This window comes from Vulpes vulpes, chromosome 13 (assembly GCF_048418805.1).
Source record: "Vulpes vulpes isolate BD-2025 chromosome 13, VulVul3, whole genome shotgun sequence".
Taxonomy (NCBI): domain Eukaryota; kingdom Metazoa; phylum Chordata; class Mammalia; order Carnivora; family Canidae; genus Vulpes; species Vulpes vulpes.
The window spans coordinates 105015571-105035783 of record NC_132792.1 but is presented as its reverse complement, the minus strand read 5'-3'; the positions used below and the strand labels follow the sequence as shown (position 1 = coordinate 105035783).

Sequence of the window (20213 nt, the reverse complement as noted above, 5' to 3'; positions counted from 1 at the left end):
TTCTCTCATGTTTTAATTAAGGCTGAAAGCTCATCCTTCCTGACTCTTATTCTCTAAGTGTGGCCTTTCTGTTCAAGAATTTGCCTCCTGTAAATAAAAGACACAAATGATAAATATGCATGTGGTCAGAACGGACATGCGTGCTCTGCTGCCTGCCCCTGCTTGGGCCCATCTGCTCTGATAGCAAGGTGCCTACTGGCAAGCTGGCCCACTCTATTTCAGCAGAGCTGCCAGCCTTCCGAGGGTCTGTGTGTGGGTGCACTGTGGTGAGAGTTAGCTTTCCACAAGGAACCCTTCCACCCAACCTGCATATGGGTCTGTTTGCACTTGACCACACTTGTTGGCTCTCATATGTCATAAAACAAATGCTCCTAGTGTGAATAAAAAGAAGGCAGAGCTATACTAGTATTTCAGGCATCAGTGAACATAGAACACATGCAAACCTTCCTGTAGCAAATGGCTCATACAGAAGCCATTCATGAAAGAGGAGGAAAATCATCCATCTATACATTTTTAGTGTGAGAAGTAAGGAGGAATATTAGCCTAAGGGCCCTAGGGTGAGCATTTTTATTGCCCACCTAAAAGTACATTTCCCTCACTCATATGGCTCTATAACGGTTGGTGAGAGGCAAAAAATGTGCATAGAGTATTTTCCTGTCTATGAGGACATTGGTGATGCAACATAGCATGCCTTCTTTATAGTTAGCTCTCTTTCAAACCTAAATCTGAAAGTGCTGAAGCAAAGGGTAGGAGGCAAAGCCTAGAAACTTTAGTTTTGGGGATAATAGTGAAGTATTTTAAAGACTGTCCTAGGAATGGCTCTGTCCTTAATAAATATTAAAGGATGGTAACAAATGGCAACCAAGATCATTGGAAAAATGATTGAGAGATCAGGACATATGTCATTGAAGTTTACAGGAATTCCATGTACATCTGAGAGATAAGAATCATAGGCACTGCTAAGGGAGAATCAAGAGGGAAACAACAGCTATACCTACTCATTCATTCATTCATTCATTCAACAAATATTATGTGCCAGGTGCCAACGATATGAAGGTGAACAAGACACAGAGAAATCCCTTCCCTCACAGAGCTGACACTAGTTGGAGAGATGGACAACCAACCAACCAAATATATGTATTCCAGAACATTAGAAGTTTAAAACCTATGAAGAAAAGTGAAGCAGGAAAGAGAATAGAGGCAGGAGTGCTATTTTAGGAAGAATGTGCAGGGAAGGCCTTACCAAGAACCAAAAATGTTATTTAAATAGATACCTGTGTGAAATGAGACAGTTAGCCATGGGAAACTCTGGGGCAAGCATGATACTGGAAGAGGGAATAGCAAGTATAAATGCACTGAGGTGGGCAAAAAAAAAATAGCTAATTTAGGAAACAGTAATGAATTAAAGGTAAGGAGGGCAAGGAATGGAGTGATACAAGAAGAATTTGGGGGAAGAGACTAAGCCAAATCATGTAGAAGTTATAGGTAACGTTTGGTAAGGACACTGATTTTTAGCTAAGTGTGCTAGGAAGTAACTGAAGATTTTAGACCCCTGAATGAATGACAACTCTGATCTTCACTTTTATTATTTTTTTATTTATTCATTCATGATAGAGAGAGAGAGACAGATAGAGAGAGAGAGAGAGAGAGAGAGAGAGAGAGGCAGAGACACAGCAGAGAGAGAAGCAGGCTCCATGCAGGGAGCCTGACACGGGACTCGACCCCAGGACTCCAGGATCACGCCCCAGGCCAAAGGCAGGCGCTGAATCGCTGAGCCACCCAGGGATCCCCATGATCTTCACTTTTATATGATTATTCTTGCTTCATCTCTGAAAGCAAAAGTAGTCCAGCCATCCAGCTACTATAATGATGTAGACAGGAAACAATAGTGATTTGGATTGAATGGCTCTAGGTGGAGCAGGGTAGAAGTGGTTAGATTGGGGTATATTTTGAGGGCATGGATTCATTATGGTCTGGGAAATGGGAGGCAAGAATAGATTTGGGCATGAGCAACTGGCTGACAGTTGGGAATGTACCAAGGGAAGACTGGGATAGAGCATCTATCAGGGAAGGGAGTAATCAAGCGTTCTTTTTGAAATACTGAGTAGGCAATTGTAAATGAAAGTCTAAAGGTCAAACTTCTGTCATCAGAAAATACAGACAAAACACTAAAAACTCATCTGTCACATAGCAAATGCTCCAAAAGTGATGGCTTTTAGGTTGTTGTTGTTATTACTGCCAAGCTGACACCATTTTTGCCTCTAAGCTATTAACTCAAGGGAAAGGTTTGACGAATGGGAATTGGCTGGCTTGGGTAGGGCAGACCACATTCTAATTCTGAACTAGAGAGAGGATCTGAGCAATGTTACTGAGTGCTCAAAAGCAATAGTTATCTAGAAAGGAAATGGTCAGAGCAACAGCATTGGCAACTCCAGGGGTTCTGTGCTACACCACAGAGCAATGGTCCCTAAATTTCAGCCTCCCCTGGGAAGTTTTAAAAAAAATGAGATTCTAAAGATCCACCTCAGACTCTCTGACTCAGAATCTTCCAGGATTGAGTCCTAGAATATACAATTTAGAAATGTTCCCTGGGTTACTCCGTGTCTGAAACCACTGCCCCAGGACACACTTTCTAAGCTTTCTAAGACATGAAATGTTTGCCAACACTAGCTATTAAGAGAGAAGGATAGAAGAACATCATGGCCTTGTTTCATATAAAGTGGGTATATAAAGCCCATTTCTTAAATACATCCAAACATGCCTCTTAAAAAGAGGCTCACTTTGCAGAAGGGTGCTTTGGAGGCCACAAGAGACAGGATTGCCACTACACTTCACAGAACCTTTAAGATACCAGTTTCTTTTGGAACTGTAACCATAGCCATCCATGTGAGGTAATGCTACTTGAGTCATAGATACTATGGCATTTTGGGAAGCGTATGGAATAGGAGACTACACCAGGGTCTGCTTTCATTATGTAACCTGAGAGAACTTTCTTTATCTCTTCTAACCAGTTTTCTCATCTTTAAATTGACCTATCTTACTATACTGGTGATTTGCAAAGAGCCTGACATTTCCACCTTGTTGTTGCAATTGAGAATTTGGATATAAAGCAGACAGCTTTGCTTTGATCTGTTTTCTAGGTCTGTATAAGACTTTGTTTAAAAAAAAAAGTTCTTGTTAATAGTTTGGAAAACATTCTAAATGGTCTCAAAAATATCTTGTAGGAAAAAAAAGAACTAACACATGTCAAGTCTTCATTATAGATAAAGCACGTTAGGCTGACCATCTTGTTTGGTCCTCACTGCAATCCTAGAAGTTGCAGGCTTACAAAAACACCCATTTCACAGATAAGAAAGCTGAGGCTTGGACTCTTTTAAAAAATTACAAAAGCTTCTTGAGCTAACATAGTTTGTAGTTAGAATCATTCTGATTCTAACCTAAAATGTACCAAACCCTCAGCCTTTACATTAAATATAAAGTTTCCTTTTTATAATTCTACAATTTCTGCATTTGACTTTGTCTAATCTAACTTTATGGCATCTTAGCTCTAAATAACTCTTGGCAATTTTCAAAAATTGCCCACCATGAAATTCATCCACAAACCTTAGTTTCATATGTGAAAACCATAACGAGGCCAGTTTCACCTAAATGTTCAATGGCTACTTCAAACTCAAGAAGTTTAAAACCAATTCACTTCTTCTACCCAAACCTCCTTTTTTTCCTCTTTTTGTACAAACCATTCACACATTTGACATTTTCTCCTCCCTAAACTACCTTCTGCTAGGCTCTGATAAATGTTCCTCATAAATATTTCTTTAGCCTTCTCTCTGTTCTGTCTTTATATCCCTGCTTTAATACTCTCTCTTTTAAGCTACACCAATAGCTTACACTTACTCTCCCTGAATCCTCCTCTTTCAAGTCCTTTTCTTTTGTCTTATAATTGGACCTAAAATTTTGAGAATATTTGTATATGTACATTCTCAACTACAAGATCATTCAGGAACCAAGTCTATGAATTTCCCTGTAAAGACTGCCTAATGGTGTCTCACACATAGTAACCTCTCACATTAATGCTTGTTAAATAAAAAAAATATATGTCAAAACTGAAGGCATATTTGCTAAAGTAATTGGACATTCATAGCCAAAAACAACAGCCTCAATCTAAATCATGCTATACAAAAATGAACTCAAAATGCATTCTGGAATTAAAAAGTATAAAGTAAAATTTAAAACTTTTAGGAAAAAAACAGGAAAAAATCTTCAGGATCTTGGGCTAGGTAAAAAGTTCTTAAACTTGATACCAAAAGGACAATCCGTAGAAAGAAATATTGATAATCTGGATCTTATCAAGACTAAAACTGTTTGCTCCATGGAAGAGTCAATTAAGAAGATGAAAACCCAAGCTTCAGATGAAAGGAAAATGTTTGAAAGCTACATATACAAAACACAGAAAGCATACAGAACTCTCAAAATTTAACAGTAAATTCAAAAACAATTAGAGGGGATCCCTGGGGGGCTCAGCGGTTTGGCGCCTGCCTTTGGCCCAGGGCACGATCCTGGAGTCCCGGGATCGAGTCCCATGTCGGGCCCCCGGCAAGGAGCCTGCTTCTCCCTCCTCTGCCTCTTTCTCTCTCTCTCTGTGTGTCTATCATAAATATAAATAAATAAATCTTTAAAAAAAACAATTAGAAAATGGGCAAAAGACATGAAGAGACATTTCACAAAAGAAGATATGCAGATGTCAAATAAGCACGTGGAAGGATGTTTGGCATCATTGGTCATCCAGGAAATGCTATTTAAAACCACAATGAGACAAAAACACTACAAGCCTATCTGAATGGCTCAAATAAAACATAAGGATAATGCCAAATGCTGGTAAGGAAACAGAGAAACTTCTCATAAGGTGTTGGTGAGAACACAAAATCCACTCTAGAAAAGAGCTGGGCAGTTTTTTATGAAACTAAACTTCTAGCCAATTGCATTCTTGAGCATTTATTCTAGACAAACAAAAACTTACATTTACAAACACATCTATATGTGAACACCCATAGCATATTTATTCATAATAGCCAAAACTGAAAAATAAAAAAGAAACAGATACCTTTTGACAGGTGAATGGTTAAAACACATGGTGGTACGCCCATACCAAGGAATAGTACTCCACAATAACAAAGAGCAAATTATGGATACATGTAATAAGTTGGTAGAAGCTCAAAGAAATTATGCCAACTTTCTTAAAAACAAAAACTTCAAAAGATTACATAAAGCACAATTCCTTTTATATATTTGCAATGACAAAATGAAAGAATAACATATTTGCGGGTTGGGGAAGGAGAGGGCTGTGGAAAGGGGAATGTGTGTGGCAGCACTAGGCACCCCGGTGATGGAAATGTTCTCTGTGTTGACTGTAGTGGTAATAATACACATCTACACATGTAGCAAAATTACATAGACCTAAACGCACACACACATGCACACACACACACAGGTAATGATAGTAAAACACAAGTAATAGAGAACAAAGGTGACACATATATAATCCATTATAGTAAACAGGACAATATGCTATATAAATAAAGACAAAGCTTATTTCACAAATACGGCTATGGTTATGGAAGAGTAACAGACTTTCAGAAACAGTTTAATTTGTCTATGTTCTGTGTCCATGTGTGTGCAAGTAGTTTTAAAATAACTGACCAAGGAACTGATGTCCTTACACATTGCAGTGTTGTTGTTGTTTTTCAAGGAAAGGTCCATGTAGGAGGTTGAAGTGGGAGGAGCACAATAACCAAAATTCCTGAACAACAATTAGAAACCATCGGAATTAGCCAACCAATAATCCAAACACAGACTGAGTCTTCTCTTCATGGTGTTGGCCATCTAACAAGTTGAACAAAGCCAGTGAACCTGATGGCTATGTAAGTGGAAAAATCCCATTTGGGATGGGTTATTTAGAGCTGAACTCGGGGTAGAAGCAGGTAGATAGAATGAGATGAGCCAGCTCTTTTGGGATATTTTGAGCAAGATTTTAAAAAGGCATCAAGCAATAAGAATTATTAAGTAAACACCCCAAAGTTTGTAAGTATTACAGGGTAATCAACCCCCCATGAATACCACTACTACCCTAATTCCCACACTTGGTATTATCACACAGCACAGAGTGTAATTTCATGTTTGGCTAAAGTGTAGCCAAACATACCCTCTTTGGCTACACTTTAGCACCCCCATTTCTTCTTTAAGGCTATCTTAGAAACGATGTTTAAATGATTAATTTTTAATAAATCAGTGTAGTTCACTACGGGCCTCACATGTTATACTGATGGCTCTTAAAAGTGTGGTCCCTAGATCAGCAGCATCAGCATTACCTGGGAACTTGTTAAAAATGCAAATTCTCGGCCCCTACCTAAGATCTACTAAATCAGAAACTGTTTCAGCAATCTGGTCTCAAAAGCCCTTCAGATGATTCTGATGCATGCTAAAACCTTGAACCACTGTCATATATATATCTCCTATATGTTATTTTATATGATATATATAGATCCTAGGCCCCAAACTCCTCTCTGACTTGATGTGGGATTAGAACAAAGATCACAGGCTCACAGATTTCCTTGAAAATGGAAATTGATCCATTACCTTAATAAAATCCTGTGAGAGCTGAAAGTAACATTGTAAGGTCCTTAAATACCCAGGGTGAAGGGAGTTCAATCAGAACTCTGTGCATACTATGGACCAGGTTTAATTTTTTTGTTCTGTTCTCCCAGTCCACTACAGGCAGGAGAAATCTTTCCTGTCAGCAGCTATAACTCAAACACTGTGGTGTGGACAAAGAACTCAGAATTTGGGAGCACTCAGGTAAGACACAAGTTCCTGCTTGGCTGTTTACTAGCTGTGTGATCTTTGACAAATCACAATCCTGAGCCTATCAGGGATTAAGGAATCACTAATTCACAGGACTCATGTGAGGAAGAAATGAGAAACCATGAAGGAAAATGGCTTTGCAAGCTGGATTTCACTGCGCACACATTAAGAATATTATTCTTTCCTCTTTCCTACCCTCTTTACAGAAACAAAGGTAAGCACAATTCATGAACCCCTGCGGTGGCTTGGAGGGGCATGTGTTTATTATCTTTCTACTGCTACGTGTTCTTCTCTTTCACTGTACATGAGTCTAGACACTTGGGAGGCCAGCTTAGGTTTGCCTTCCAGGGATCTGAGGTGGGCTGCAGGTGGTAGTCTATTGTGATACTCACTTTTTCATGCAGTTCTTGATCCTAACCCCAGGAAGGTACTGAGACATCACATACTTCCTGAAAACCTTCCCACTTCTCGGAATTTCAACATGCTTTCTCCTATTTCTCATTTCATGCAACACAACAAATTTACCTTTCTTTATATCATGTTGTTTCACTGATTGTTTCCATTCTTTTTTTAAAAAAAGATTTTATTTGTGAGAGAGAAAGAGGGAGAGAGAGAGCACACAAGCAGAGGAGAGGGGCAGACAAGGAGACAGAATCCTAGAGCAGACTCCATGCTGAGTGAGGAGCCCAACGTGGGGCTTGATCCCAGGACCCCAGGGTCAGGGCCTGAGCCAAAGGCAGATGCTTAACTGACTGTGCCACCCAGGCACCCCTGATTGTTTCTCTTCTTAATTACATCTCCCAAGTAGAATATAAGCTCCCCGAGGACAAGGGGGTGATGCTTCTGCACCTTGTGTGGTTCAGTTTCACCCTCCTCCAGTCAATCTCCAGGCACCTAGGTAGCTGGGATGTCACCTTGTGATAGACAAATTCTCTAATGAGAACTTAGAGCAAATCATTCACTTGTCAGCATGGCCTCTGACAGACCCACAATAACTTTCCAGGTATTGCTAAACAAAAGATACAATTTTTGCGGCTGAGATCTCCAGCATTTTCCTCCTACTCTATTGATAGGTAAAGACTGACACAGTCTTTGACCATATAGTCTTAAGTTTTGCAACAATTTGGTGTCACATTTACTATTAGCATATATTTATTGTTAAGCTTTGTGTTTACCTTCTGAGTTTGTTTTGATCTCCACCACTGTTTTCTAGAGTCACAGAGGTGGAGTTTAGTACAACAGGTCTAGCCTACAATACCATACATCTTGGCAGTTGTAACAGATATGAGGCAAAAGTCTTCTCAGAAATAGACTGAGCTCTGAAAACTACATCTGTCTAAAGGCACGGACATATCCAAAACCATGTGGTTGTTATTTCTGCCACCAATCTTAAGCAAATTCTTTTTTTTTTTTTTAATCTTAAGCAAATTCTAAAGTTTTCCATGAATCTTTAGATCACAAAATTATGTGAAACAATTATCCTTCTATGCAGGCTTGCTAGCTTGTATCCTATAATGCAGTGGTTACTTTTCATCACAGTGAAAAATTTCTGTTTTTTTTTCCCCCACCATATATGCAAAACCAGGTAACCTGTAACCTGCAAGATGCAAAACATGTTTATTTAGACACTAATACTAGTCATCTCCACAACTGGAAAGAATTTAGTTCAGTTTTGTTATTGAAAGGTGTGTCCATTCAAGGATATACACATCCTTACCTAGAGCCCTAAAGTTTCCCCTCTTGGCAGATCTTATACTTCTTACCAGTACTTTTCAGTGAATGGTACCACCACCAGTGTGGAGCTAGGGTTATACTCTGACTTAAAGCAGTCTCAAAGTATCAGCCCCCAGACCATACATGGCATCTTTGCTATTCATCTGCAGGATCCACCAACATTTGTATGTGCTGAGAGGTTTTTCAGGGACTGTTGGTGGCAGACATTTGTTTCATAGATCAGAGGGCCTTTCACTTTTCCTGTCGGAAGGGTTACATTTCAATAGTAGATCAGAATCTGATGGATAGTTCCGAGCAGATAGACTGGGGAAAACAAAAGAGCTAGAAATATGATTTACTAGTGTGCACCTGTCACTTCGAAATGAATATGTGCACTTAGAAATAATCCATTTCTGGGATCCCTGGGTGGCGCAGCGGTTTGGCGCCTGCCTTTGGCCCAGGGCGCGATCCTGGAGATCCAGGATCGAATCCCACGTCGGGCTCCCGGTGCATGGAGCCTGCTTCTCCCTCTGCCTATATCTCTGCCTCTCTCTCTCTCTCTCTCTGTGTGTGTGTGACTATCATAAATAAATAAAAGAAAAAAAAATTAAAAAAAAAAAGAAATAATCCATTTCTCACCTCGTGAGATGCTGGAACATAAGATGAAAACTCAAACTATCACTTTTTTTTCAGAAATGGTTGGGGGAGTTTTAATATGAGGGGTATCCAATATGTCTGTTCTACTACTCAACTCTACTGTCCAAGTCCTACCACACAGTGAGCTAAACACATATCGTGGAGCCATGGATACTTTGGGGAGTAAAGGATCAAGAGTAGCATACAGCAGGGTGATCTCTTGTGCAAGCTGGCATTGTTCTTAGGAGACAAAACCCTGAGTGGTGACTGGGCATTCAACTGATGCAGAAACTCAGAACAGAGACACGGGGGAACTAAGTTCCATGAGAATCTCCCAAAAGAACAGGAAATATGCTTGAGTTGGAGCTTGTGGAAGTTCTAGTCAATTCCACTCATATTTTCTGAAACAAGGTTACCTCAGGACTTGGGGACACCCACAAGGCTGATATATGCAAACTTGCCTACTATATTTAAACATGCCTATATTACTACTTATTAATATTTATGGCTAGCTATTTCTATATGGCTGGGATACATCTTTTAAAAAAGGCAATCTGAGAGCAGAACCTGATTGTGTAGATCTGTCACTTAATCACAACTATTAGAGAGGTCAGTTAAATAAAACCACAAGGTCTGACAGAGGTATTACTCTTCATCCACCCGGGGACTGCTCATGTAATTACTCATTACTTGAAAGCATCCTATCCATACAAACAGTGGTTGGCATATTCCTTTCTTCTCCATCAACTGGAAGCTACTCTTCCCCCACTTCATTGCCTACTTAGATGGCAAGGGCTAAGCAATTCTAGAGGTATTTAGTAGTTTCTTTCTCTTTTTACTAATAACTTAGTCACAGAGCCTGAGAATTTCAGCTCTAGCACTTGGTAGCGTCTTTTCCCTTATGCCCTTCTCATCTAGAACATAGAGCTAATAATACCACTGCAACGGGCTATTGAGAGGGAGCATATGAAATCACAAACATGAAATATTTAGATTTCCTGACACACGGTAATTTTTTAGTATTTTTACCATTTTTATTCAACTAATTTTCCTCAATCTGACAGCAAATTCAAGGAGTAAACTTCTGGATAATTTTTCTTCACTCTTCCTTGTCTAGAGGACAAGAATGCCCCAGTCATGCAGGTCCTAGTGACAATGATAATTCTAAAAATGGCATTTCTATTTATAGCTCAGTCTCTATAAGCTTGGTTAATGTGACTATGCCCTTGAGAGAAAGATCTAGTTTCTGATTTTATAAATGAGGATCAATCTCTGGCCTTTGATGAATGCACTAAAGTAATGTTTCTTTGTCAACACTAACCTCTTTCCCATCCTTCTGATTTCTACAGCTTCTTTTCCAGTTGTTCATATAGACTACATGCTAGTATCACAGCAGACTGTTCAAATTACAAACTTGCACCTGGTATCCATTCTGATTTTTAAAAAGCTACCCTAGGGGTGCCTGGGTGGCTCAACTGGTTAAGCGTCTACCTTAGGCTCAGGCCATGGACTCAAAGTGCTGGGATCCAACCCCACATTGTGTTGGGCTCCCTGCTCAGTGGAGAGTCTGCTTCTCCCTCTCCCTCTCCCTACTTCCCCAGCTCATAATGTGCTCTAATAATAACCTTTTAAAAATAAAAATAAAAAATAAAAAGCTACCCTAGGTTATGAAGCCCAATTCCAGACTAACTCCTGGTATTAGCATTAACCTTAACATCCTAAAGTCAGAAAAAGAGATTCTGATTCAGCAGGTCTAGGATGGAGTTTTGATACCTATCCTTTTAACAAACACCCCCAGAAGATTCCAATGCAGGTGGCCCTTGAAACACATTTTGAGAAACAGTTCTAAAAAATGAATGGCCAGTTTCATAACCACATTGAGCCAGAGGGGGAAACAGAAGGTTTGGTGAGTATGAATTATGACAAGGGCTAGTTCTTCCACAGACTAACATAAAATTACTGAATCCAAGGGAGTAATAAGTAATGTGGAATGACTGGTGGAAGAGAGGGAAAACTAGAAAATGCAGTCTTGTCATAGGCTCGGTGAGAGTCTGGAGAAGCACAGGCCAGGGACTAACAGGTCTCTAGTTCTATGGTGCCAGCAATGAGTCTCTTCATAGGACCATTCGACTCAGCTAGATGCTGGCTAAGGGTACAGAAAGAAGAAAGCTAAGAGAAAAACAATAACAAAGACAACAAAATCAGGGGCACCTGGGTGGCACAGTCAGTTGAGCCTCCATCTCGTGGTTTTGGCTCAGGTCCTGATCTCAGGGTTATTAGATCAAGCCCCTCATCTGGCTCCATGCTCAGTGCAGTCAGCTTGAGCTCCTCTCTCCCTCTCCCTCTGCCCCTCCCATTCGTGCTATCTCTCAAATAAATAAATAAATACTTTTAAAAAACAAATGCACAAACACAAAACAAAGGAGATGAAGAGAATAAAGTGGTGGGAAAAACAAAGACAGCTGGCACAGGTTATCATCTGTTCACAGCCAGGCAGAAGGATTATGGCTATGAAAGAAGTGAAGCACTGGTATGTGTCACTTTCTCCTACCTTAATCATCAACCTCAACCCTAAAATCCAAACCATAAACTCTCCTATGTGCTCATTCACATGAAATCACAGGGCTATTGTTTAATATTTAAAATTATTTAAATCACAGTTTAAACTACTGTGGCTGATTATTTGCCTTTATAACCAGTTCTTTGCAGATCGATGATAGAATACCACTCGCTTTGGGTTCGCTTGTTTTCCTTGCCTAATATGAAGATTCAAGCTGTACGGATACGGAGCAAGACTCAACCTCATCTCTAAAGTATTAGAGATATTTATAAAGAACATTTAATTTACAGCTGTTAGGTCACAAGTTCCCAAAAAACAAGGCAAAGAGAAAAAACATTCTTGAACCACTAAGAAAAAAAAGAGAAAAAGAAAAAAACCCACCACAGAAAAAGGGGGCTGAAGCGCCATAATACAGAAAGTATTTTTTATGCATTCTAATGGTAAACAGTACTTTTACAGTGTTTAGGTTAAAAGGAAGGGGCAGGATTTATCTGCATATGGAAAAAAAATCACCTGACACATTTTGTGTTTATAAATAGAAGCTAGCACTATAGGGGAAAATCTGGCTGACTGCCCACACAGGACATGATTACACTTCTTACCTTTCTGAATCCCCCTTTTCTTAGCCCCTTTGGTTCTGCAAGAATCGTGTTTCTCCATATTTAAGCCTTACCTAAGCATTCTGGTGATGATTTCATTACTACATTTTTAAAAAGCCAACCAAGTGGTTCCTTTAAGAAAGAAGATATCTGACTAGTATTGCCAGGGCTGGGGGCCCTTATTTTATAAAAGATGAGTGTGTGAGAGCTAACATCTGCCTCATCATTTAAAAACCTGTTTTTAAAGGAGTGGTTCCTCCAACCTGTCCACATGGTGGTATTTAACAAACACTTCTACATAATGAAGGTTTGGAAGTCTTATCCCCAAAACATTGCAGAAGCACAACCACTTAAACACCCAAGCAACACAAGTAAATGAGAAATATAATCAGATTGGATGCACAAAGGGAACAGAAGGAATGGAAAACATAATACAACTGGTAGTGGGGCTACTAAAAGGATAAGAGATTACTGTTTTCTGAACCAAGAATGTGTCTCATTTTAAATCAAAAGCAGATGAATTGTGAGCCACTCCCCTAGTTTACTCAGGAACAAGGACACCTTCAAAAAGATGTATGGAGGGCAGCCCAGGTGGCTCAGCAGTTTAGTACCGCCTTCAGTCCAGGGCCTGGTCCTGGAGACTGGGGATCGAGTCCCGTGTCGGGCTCCTTGCATGGAGGCTGCTCCTCCCTCTGCCTGTGTCTCTGACTCTTTCTCTTTGTGTCTTTCACGAATACATAAATAAAATCTTAAAAAAAAATGTATGGAATACAAGGTATTATGGAAATAAACTTTATGTTGTAAAAGTTTAAACATTAACCTTAAAAATTATACATAGTAAAATGTAATAACTAATCAAAAAAGTAAAAGATTGGCAATCAAAAGTGGTGGGTACTAAGTGAATTCTAATTTATGAACTCTGGGATGCCTGGGTGGCTCAGCGGTTTAGCTCCTGCCTTCGGCCCGGGGTATGATCCTGGAGTCCTGGGATCGAGTCCCACATCAGGCTCCCTGCGTGGAGCCTGCTTCTCCCTCTGCTGTGTCTCTGCCTCTCTCTCTCTCTCTCTCTCTCTCTCTCTCTCTCACATAAATAAATAAATAAATAAATAAATAAATAAATAATCTTTTAAAAATAATAAATAAAATCTCTAAAAAAATCTATGAACTCAAATCTCTCTTCTATAAATCTATGTTCTCTACGCTTATACAATCTATGCTCTATGTTTAGTGAATTGCTAATTGAAAGAATAAAATAATCCAATACTGTCCTTAAAATAAAACTGAACCATATTTAGGACTAGAAGCCACGGATAATCTCTCAAATCTGCCTATCTATATTTAATTATAGTCACAAGGTATTTTTTAAAACTTCTAACCTTTTGCTTCCTACTGACTTTGTCTTGCCCCATCTTGGGGTTTGTAACTACACCCCAATTATAAAATTGCTATTCCAGATGCAGTTTCTCTTTCCTCAGGATAGTCCTAGAGTCAAGATTTTCTTTAATCTCACATGATCCCAGAGAAAAATGCCAGCCTGTAGTAGACAGTGAATCCCCTATGGTAGAACTGATGTGGTAATGACAATGATGAGTCTGGACATCTGCATATGCATCTGTCTCTAACAATATTGTGTGACAAGATCTCCTAAAATGCATCTTCTTCAAATGATGCAGAGACGCCCCCACCCTTGCCTCCAAATATCTTCATGACTTGTGTCAGCTCTAGAAAAAAGCATAAAAACTGCCAAGAAAATCCATTAATTTATGACTTGGCAGCTATGGGGAACAAAGGCAGGGAAGTGTAGGCATGGCTTAATTTATGGATTCAACCAAAAAGTAAGACATGGAGCAGTTATAACTATTTGGGTTAAGGATACAATAATTCTGGAAATCAACAAGGCACATGTAACTAAAGAGACTGCCTTGGGTAACAAATTTTTGAGTTTTTTGCTATTTTTACTTTAAAAATACTTACAAATAAAAAGCACACAAAATGTTAAACATAATAAATAAATTTTCCAAAACTCTAAACTGGTGAGGTGAGAATCATGAAAAGCATAAATTTAGTGTACTCTGCAATAGTTACTTTCGTACAGTGGTTTCTAGCTTCACGTGCATCAGAAGAACCTGGAAAGTCTGTTACAAGAGATTGCTGGGCTCCATCCCCAGAGTTTCTTAGAAATTTGTATTCCCAGAGACTTCCAAGGGTGTGCTAACACTACCCGTCTGAGAACCACATTTGAAGGAACATTGCTCTAGTACAGTGAGAACTTCAGGGTGAATGACAGTGTCAGGGACACCTGGGTGGCTCAGCGGTTGAGCGTCTGCCTTTGGCTCAGGCCATGATCCCAGGATCTGGGATCGAGTCCCACATCGGGCTCCTTGCATGGAGACTGCTTCTCCCTCTGCCTGTGTCTCTGTCTCTCTCTCATTGTCTCTCATGAATAAATACATAAAATCTTTAAAAAAAATGACAGTGTCAATAACTTGATTTGTTTTTTGGAAGAATCTTGCTGGACTGCTGTTCTTTGGGATTGCCTCCCTGTCAATTGTTATCTATTGGAATATTGGTGTTTTTTAAGATTTTATTTATTTATGCATGAGAGATACAGAGAGAGGCAGAGACACAGGCAGAGGGAGAAGCAGGCTCCCTGCAGGGAGCCTGATGTGGGACTCGATTCCGGGACCTTGGGGTCATGACCTGAGCCAAAGGCAGGGGCTCAACCACTGAGCCACCCAGGGATCCCTGAATATTGATTTCTTTTTTGTTTGTTTGTGTGTTTTTCTTTTTTTAATTTTTAATGTTTTTTTTTAATATTGGTTTCAAGCAGAAAATTCTTATTCCCCATCTCTTGTACTTAATCTACTAGGCAGTGATTAAACAACTTGACAAAATCAATACATTTATTTTTAATGTATAATTTTACATCAAAATAAATTAACATGAATGCTTGCTGGTAGATGCTTCCCAAAATTTAAACATGGATTTTGTGTTCACTATTTCCTTCTTAGCTTAGCAACATTTCCCCACACACTTTCTGGTTCAAAATAGCATTTCAGATGGATAATGTTCCCAGGAAAAACGGACACTTAGAATACAGTAGGGGCTGGGATGGTGGAGTTATAGAATTCTGCCACAAAGACAGTCCATGAGAATGGTAGAAATTTCCAATCTTGCTACAGCCTGCAGTAATGGTTTCCCAGGAGAGGAAAAAGCACTGATTTGGAAGAGTAAAAGTACCTTCGTATGGTCCCTGAAACTTCACACTGATGGAATGTTCTGTGTTCCTGTCTGCATCATTGTCCAACTACCCCCTCATCCCACTGACCCGTAAAGTGCCTATTATTCAGGAACAGAGCAGCAGTAATCCCCTGTCATCCTCTGAGAATCAATGTTGAGTGATATTTTTCAGTTTACACTTGCATAAAAAAATGTGGATTGGATTTCTATGAAGATGGAATAGAAGTAATTTTCCCTATTCCTTCCACTGGGTACACTAAAACCCTTGACATTATACATAAAATAAGCATATGAAGACTCTGAAAGTTGGGGAGAAGGCAAACCAGCTAGGTGCCTCAGGGCCCTCACAGTCACCCCAATGGTGACTTCTTTGGGTTTTTGTATTGCTCCATGTATCCCAGACATGGGACTTAAAGAAACTAGAAACCTGGAAATGCCAACAGACACAGATTAAAAAAAAAAAAAAAAAAAGGAGGACAACAAAATCATGCTTTACCTAGTGAAAGGACTAAGAAAGGGGCAACATAATATATCAAAACATATTTAGATAATAATGGCTTTATTCCAACCATTTAAGGCAGAAAAGAATGTAGCCCTACACAACCTTGCCAACAGGCTAAGCAGGGAGCCTAGACCCACACCTTCACCAGGCTGTACAGGAGCCCCATATTTCCTCGTTCCCACCAATGTAATGGCACAGAGGCCAAGTATGGAGCTGGGACTTTCATTCCTACCAGGTGGTAATGAGACTCCACCTTCTACCTCTACTAGGTTGTCAGTGGAGACCATGTGGGGAGGCTGAACTGTTATCCCCACCTGGCAATACCAAGTCTCCCCTCTCCATCTCCATTGAGTGGTCTCTCATGGGAGGCCTCGTGGAGAGTCAGGACTGTCATCATGGCCCGGGAGTAATCAGATCACCTCCTTATCCCCATATTGTCTATCGATTGCACACAGGGAACAGAAAAGAGGCACTTCTACCATTTCCAACCAGGGAGATATCAGTGAAGATCTAGTGGGGAACTTGAATTTGCAATTCCCTCAGTAATGTGGAGCCCCCTTAGGTGACAAGGGAGACCAAGTGAGGAACCTGCACTTCTCCCCCCATCTGGGAGGGATGAGATGACACCAACCCCATTTTGCCTATTGGGGTGATGTTAGTGGAAGACAACTGAAACAGGATGTTTAAATAAGATCCAGAGTCTCTTAACAAAATAAGAATATGGCCAGGTTTCAAATGAAAATCATTCATCACACCAAGGACCATGAAAATCAGAAACTGAATGAAAAAAAAAAAAAAAGACAATTTATAGATGCCAACAATGAGATGACAGATGTTAGAATTATCTGATAAAGTTTTTAAAGCAGCCATAATAAAAAATATATTCCAATTAGCTATTATGAATATGCTTGAAACAAAAAAGTAGAAAGTATCAGCAAAAAACAAAACAAAACAAAAAACAAAAAAACACATTAGAAGAAAACTAAGTGGAAATTTTAGAACTAAAAAAAAAAAAAAGGAGAGAAAGAAAAAAAAACCCCAATGACCAGATATCCCAATAACAGAATGGAAATGACAGAAGAAAGAATCTGTGAGCTGGATGATAGGACAATTAGAATAACCCAGTCTGAACACAGCCTCAGAGATTCTGTGTGTGCAGTAGGCTGATTAATGGCTTCCAAAGACATTCAGTCTGGTCCTGATCCCTGGAAGCTTATAAAGCAAAAAATGATTTTATAGATGGGATTAATTTAAAGAGCTTGAGATTAGGAATATATAATGGACTACCCAGGTGGACCCTAAATGTAATCATAGTGCCCTTGAAAGAGAGAGTCAAGGGAGATTTGATTACAGCAAAGAAAGTAGGACACATGATTATAGAAGGAAGAGATTAAATTGGTGTGAAAAGGGAATCGTGAAGTCAAAAAAATACTGGTAGCCTCCAGGAGCTAGAAAAGGCAAGAAAATGAACTGTCCCATGGAACCTATAGAAGAAACTAGCCCTATCAACACCCTGATTAACCCAGTGGAAGTGATTTCTGGCTTCTGACTTCCAGAGCTGTAAAAGAATAAATGTGTGTTGTAAACACATTTTTGGAAATTTGTTACAGCAGTCATAGGAAACAAGTCCACTATGGTACTATGACAGAAGATCTAACACTCATGTCTTGGGAACCTGGAAAGAAAGTAGAAAATGGACAGAGCTGAAAAAAGTACTCAAAGAAATAATGCCTGAAAACTTCCCAAGTTTGACAAAGACCTTAATCTACAGATTCAAGAACTAAATAATTCTGAATGCCAAACAGATAAACCCAAAGAAACCCATGCCAATACGACATAGTCAAATTTATGAAAACTAAAGGTAAGAAAGAAATCTTGAAAAGAACAAAAGAGAAATGACACTTACCTATAAGAGATAATGAAGATGAATCAAGATGCCACCTCAACAAAACCATGAAGGTCATTATAAAATGGGCACATTTTTCAAACATGGAAAGAAAAGATTTATCAACCTAGAACCCCATATCCAGTTAAAATATCCTTCAGGAATGAAGGGGAAATAAAGACATTATCAGATGAAGGAAATCAAAGATATTTTGTCACCAGGAGGCCAGTCTGCTCTAAAAGTGGCTAAGGAAGCTTTCAAAACAAAAAGGAGGATGCCTGGGTGGCTCAGTGGTTATTAACCATCTGTCCTCGGCTCAGGACATGATCCTGGAGTCCTGGGATTGAGTCTCACATCAGGCTCCCTGCATGGAGCGTGCTTCTCCCTCTGTCTCTGTCTCTGCCTCTCTCTCTCTCTCTGTCTCTCATGAATAAATAAAAAATAAAATCTTTAAAAAAATAAATAAAAATGCAAATATTAAAAAAACAAAAAGGAAGCAATAAAAGAAAGTTATGTTAGAACAAGAAAGAAAAAATATGGATAAAATGGGCTCCTTTGTTCCTATTCAGCTTTCTAAATTATATTTGACAGTTGAAGCAAAAATGTTAACACTGTGGGAAAATATGTAACGGAAATATTTGACAATTATACTATAATGGCAGAGAGGAATAGGGTGTAAAAAAAGTAAAGTTTCCATGGTTCACTATAATCGATAAAATGATGACAGCAGTAGACAGCAAAAACATTTTTTATATATGTATATACACACACACACATATATGATATAAAATTAGAGCAACCACTAAAAGATCTATAAAGGGATACACTTAAAAACCCTGTAGACGAATACAAATGGAATTCTATAAAAGCTCAAGTAACTGACAGAAAGGTAAGGAAAAAACTCCAGAGAAAGTAAAAAAAAAAAAAAAGGAGAGAAAGAAACCAAAAAATATAATGGTGGACATAAACCTACCATATCAATAATTATAGTAAATGTAAATGGTCTAAATACATTAATTAAAAGATATTAGCAGAGTGGATTAAAATATATGACCCATGGGATTTCTGGGTGGCTCAATGGTTTAGCACCTGCCTTCAGCCCAGGGCGTGATCCTGGAGTCTTGGGATCGAGTCGGTTCCCTGCATGGAGCCTGCTTCTCCCTCAGCCTCTCTCTCTCTCTCTCTCTCATGAATAAATAAAATCTTTAAAAAATAAATAAATAAAATAAAATATATGATGCAACTACATTATATGTACAAAGAATTCAAATCAAATATAATAATACAGGCAGATTGAAAGTAAAAGGATATAAAAAGAGATATTATGCAAACGTCAATTAAAGAAAAAAAGGAGTGTCTGTTAATGTCACATATAGTCAACTTCCAGCAAATAAAACTACCAGATATAGAGAGGATATTATGGAATGATAAAAGAATCAACACACCAAAAGACAAAGCAATCCTAAATATAAATATACCAAATGACAGAGCTGCAAAATATGTAAAGTCAAACTGATACAAATAAAAAAAAATAGACTAATCCACAATTATAATTGGAGACCTCACACATTCTTTCAACAGTCAATAGAGAGAGCTATACAGAAAATTAGCAAAAATATATAAGAATTCATCAGCAATATCAACCAACAGGATCTAAATGGGCATTTATGGAACATTCTGCCCCCAAACAGCTGAATACACAATCTTTTAATGTGCCCATGGAAAATATACCAAGATAAACAACATTTCTGGTCATAAAATAAACCTCAACAAATTTAAATGAATCAAAATGACACAAAGTGTATTCTCTGACAAAAAGACAGACAATACAGAAAATAAGATTCTCTGACCAGAAACACAGAGATATAACAATAACAAAATCTCCAAATACTTGGAAACCAAACACCACGCTTCTAAGTAACCCATAGGTCAAACCTAGAGGAAATCTCAAGAGAAATTTTTAAAAGCACTTGAATTGGATTAAAATTAAAATACAGGGGCGCGTGGGTGGTTCAGTGGTTAGGCTTCTGCCTTTGGCTCAGGTCGTGATCCCAGGGTCCTGGGGTCTGAACCCTGCATCAGGCTCCCTGCAGGGAGCCTGCTTGTCCCTCTGCCTACATCTCTGCTCTTTCTCTCTGTGTCTCTCACGAATGAATAAATAAAATCTTTTCTAAAAATGAAAATACAACTTATCAAAATGTACAATAGAGCTATGGCAGT

The 20213-nt window shown here is 38.9% G+C and overlaps 1 protein-coding gene and 1 long non-coding RNA gene across 22 annotated transcripts in view; one reads left to right on the top strand and one right to left on the bottom strand.

Moving 5' to 3' along the window:
- Window positions 1-5838, top strand: part of LOC140594947 (uncharacterized) — a 77235-nt gene extending 71397 nt beyond the window's left edge. Inside the window, exon 3 of the long non-coding RNA XR_011996220.1 lies at window positions 5747-5838. This is a non-coding gene — a long non-coding RNA (uncharacterized lncRNA). The remainder of the gene's footprint in view (window positions 1-5746) is intronic.
- DTNA (dystrobrevin alpha) overlaps window positions 1-20213 on the bottom strand; it is a 349092-nt gene that overhangs the window by 321039 nt on the left and 7840 nt on the right. The gene's annotated exons all lie outside the window — the stretch shown is intronic.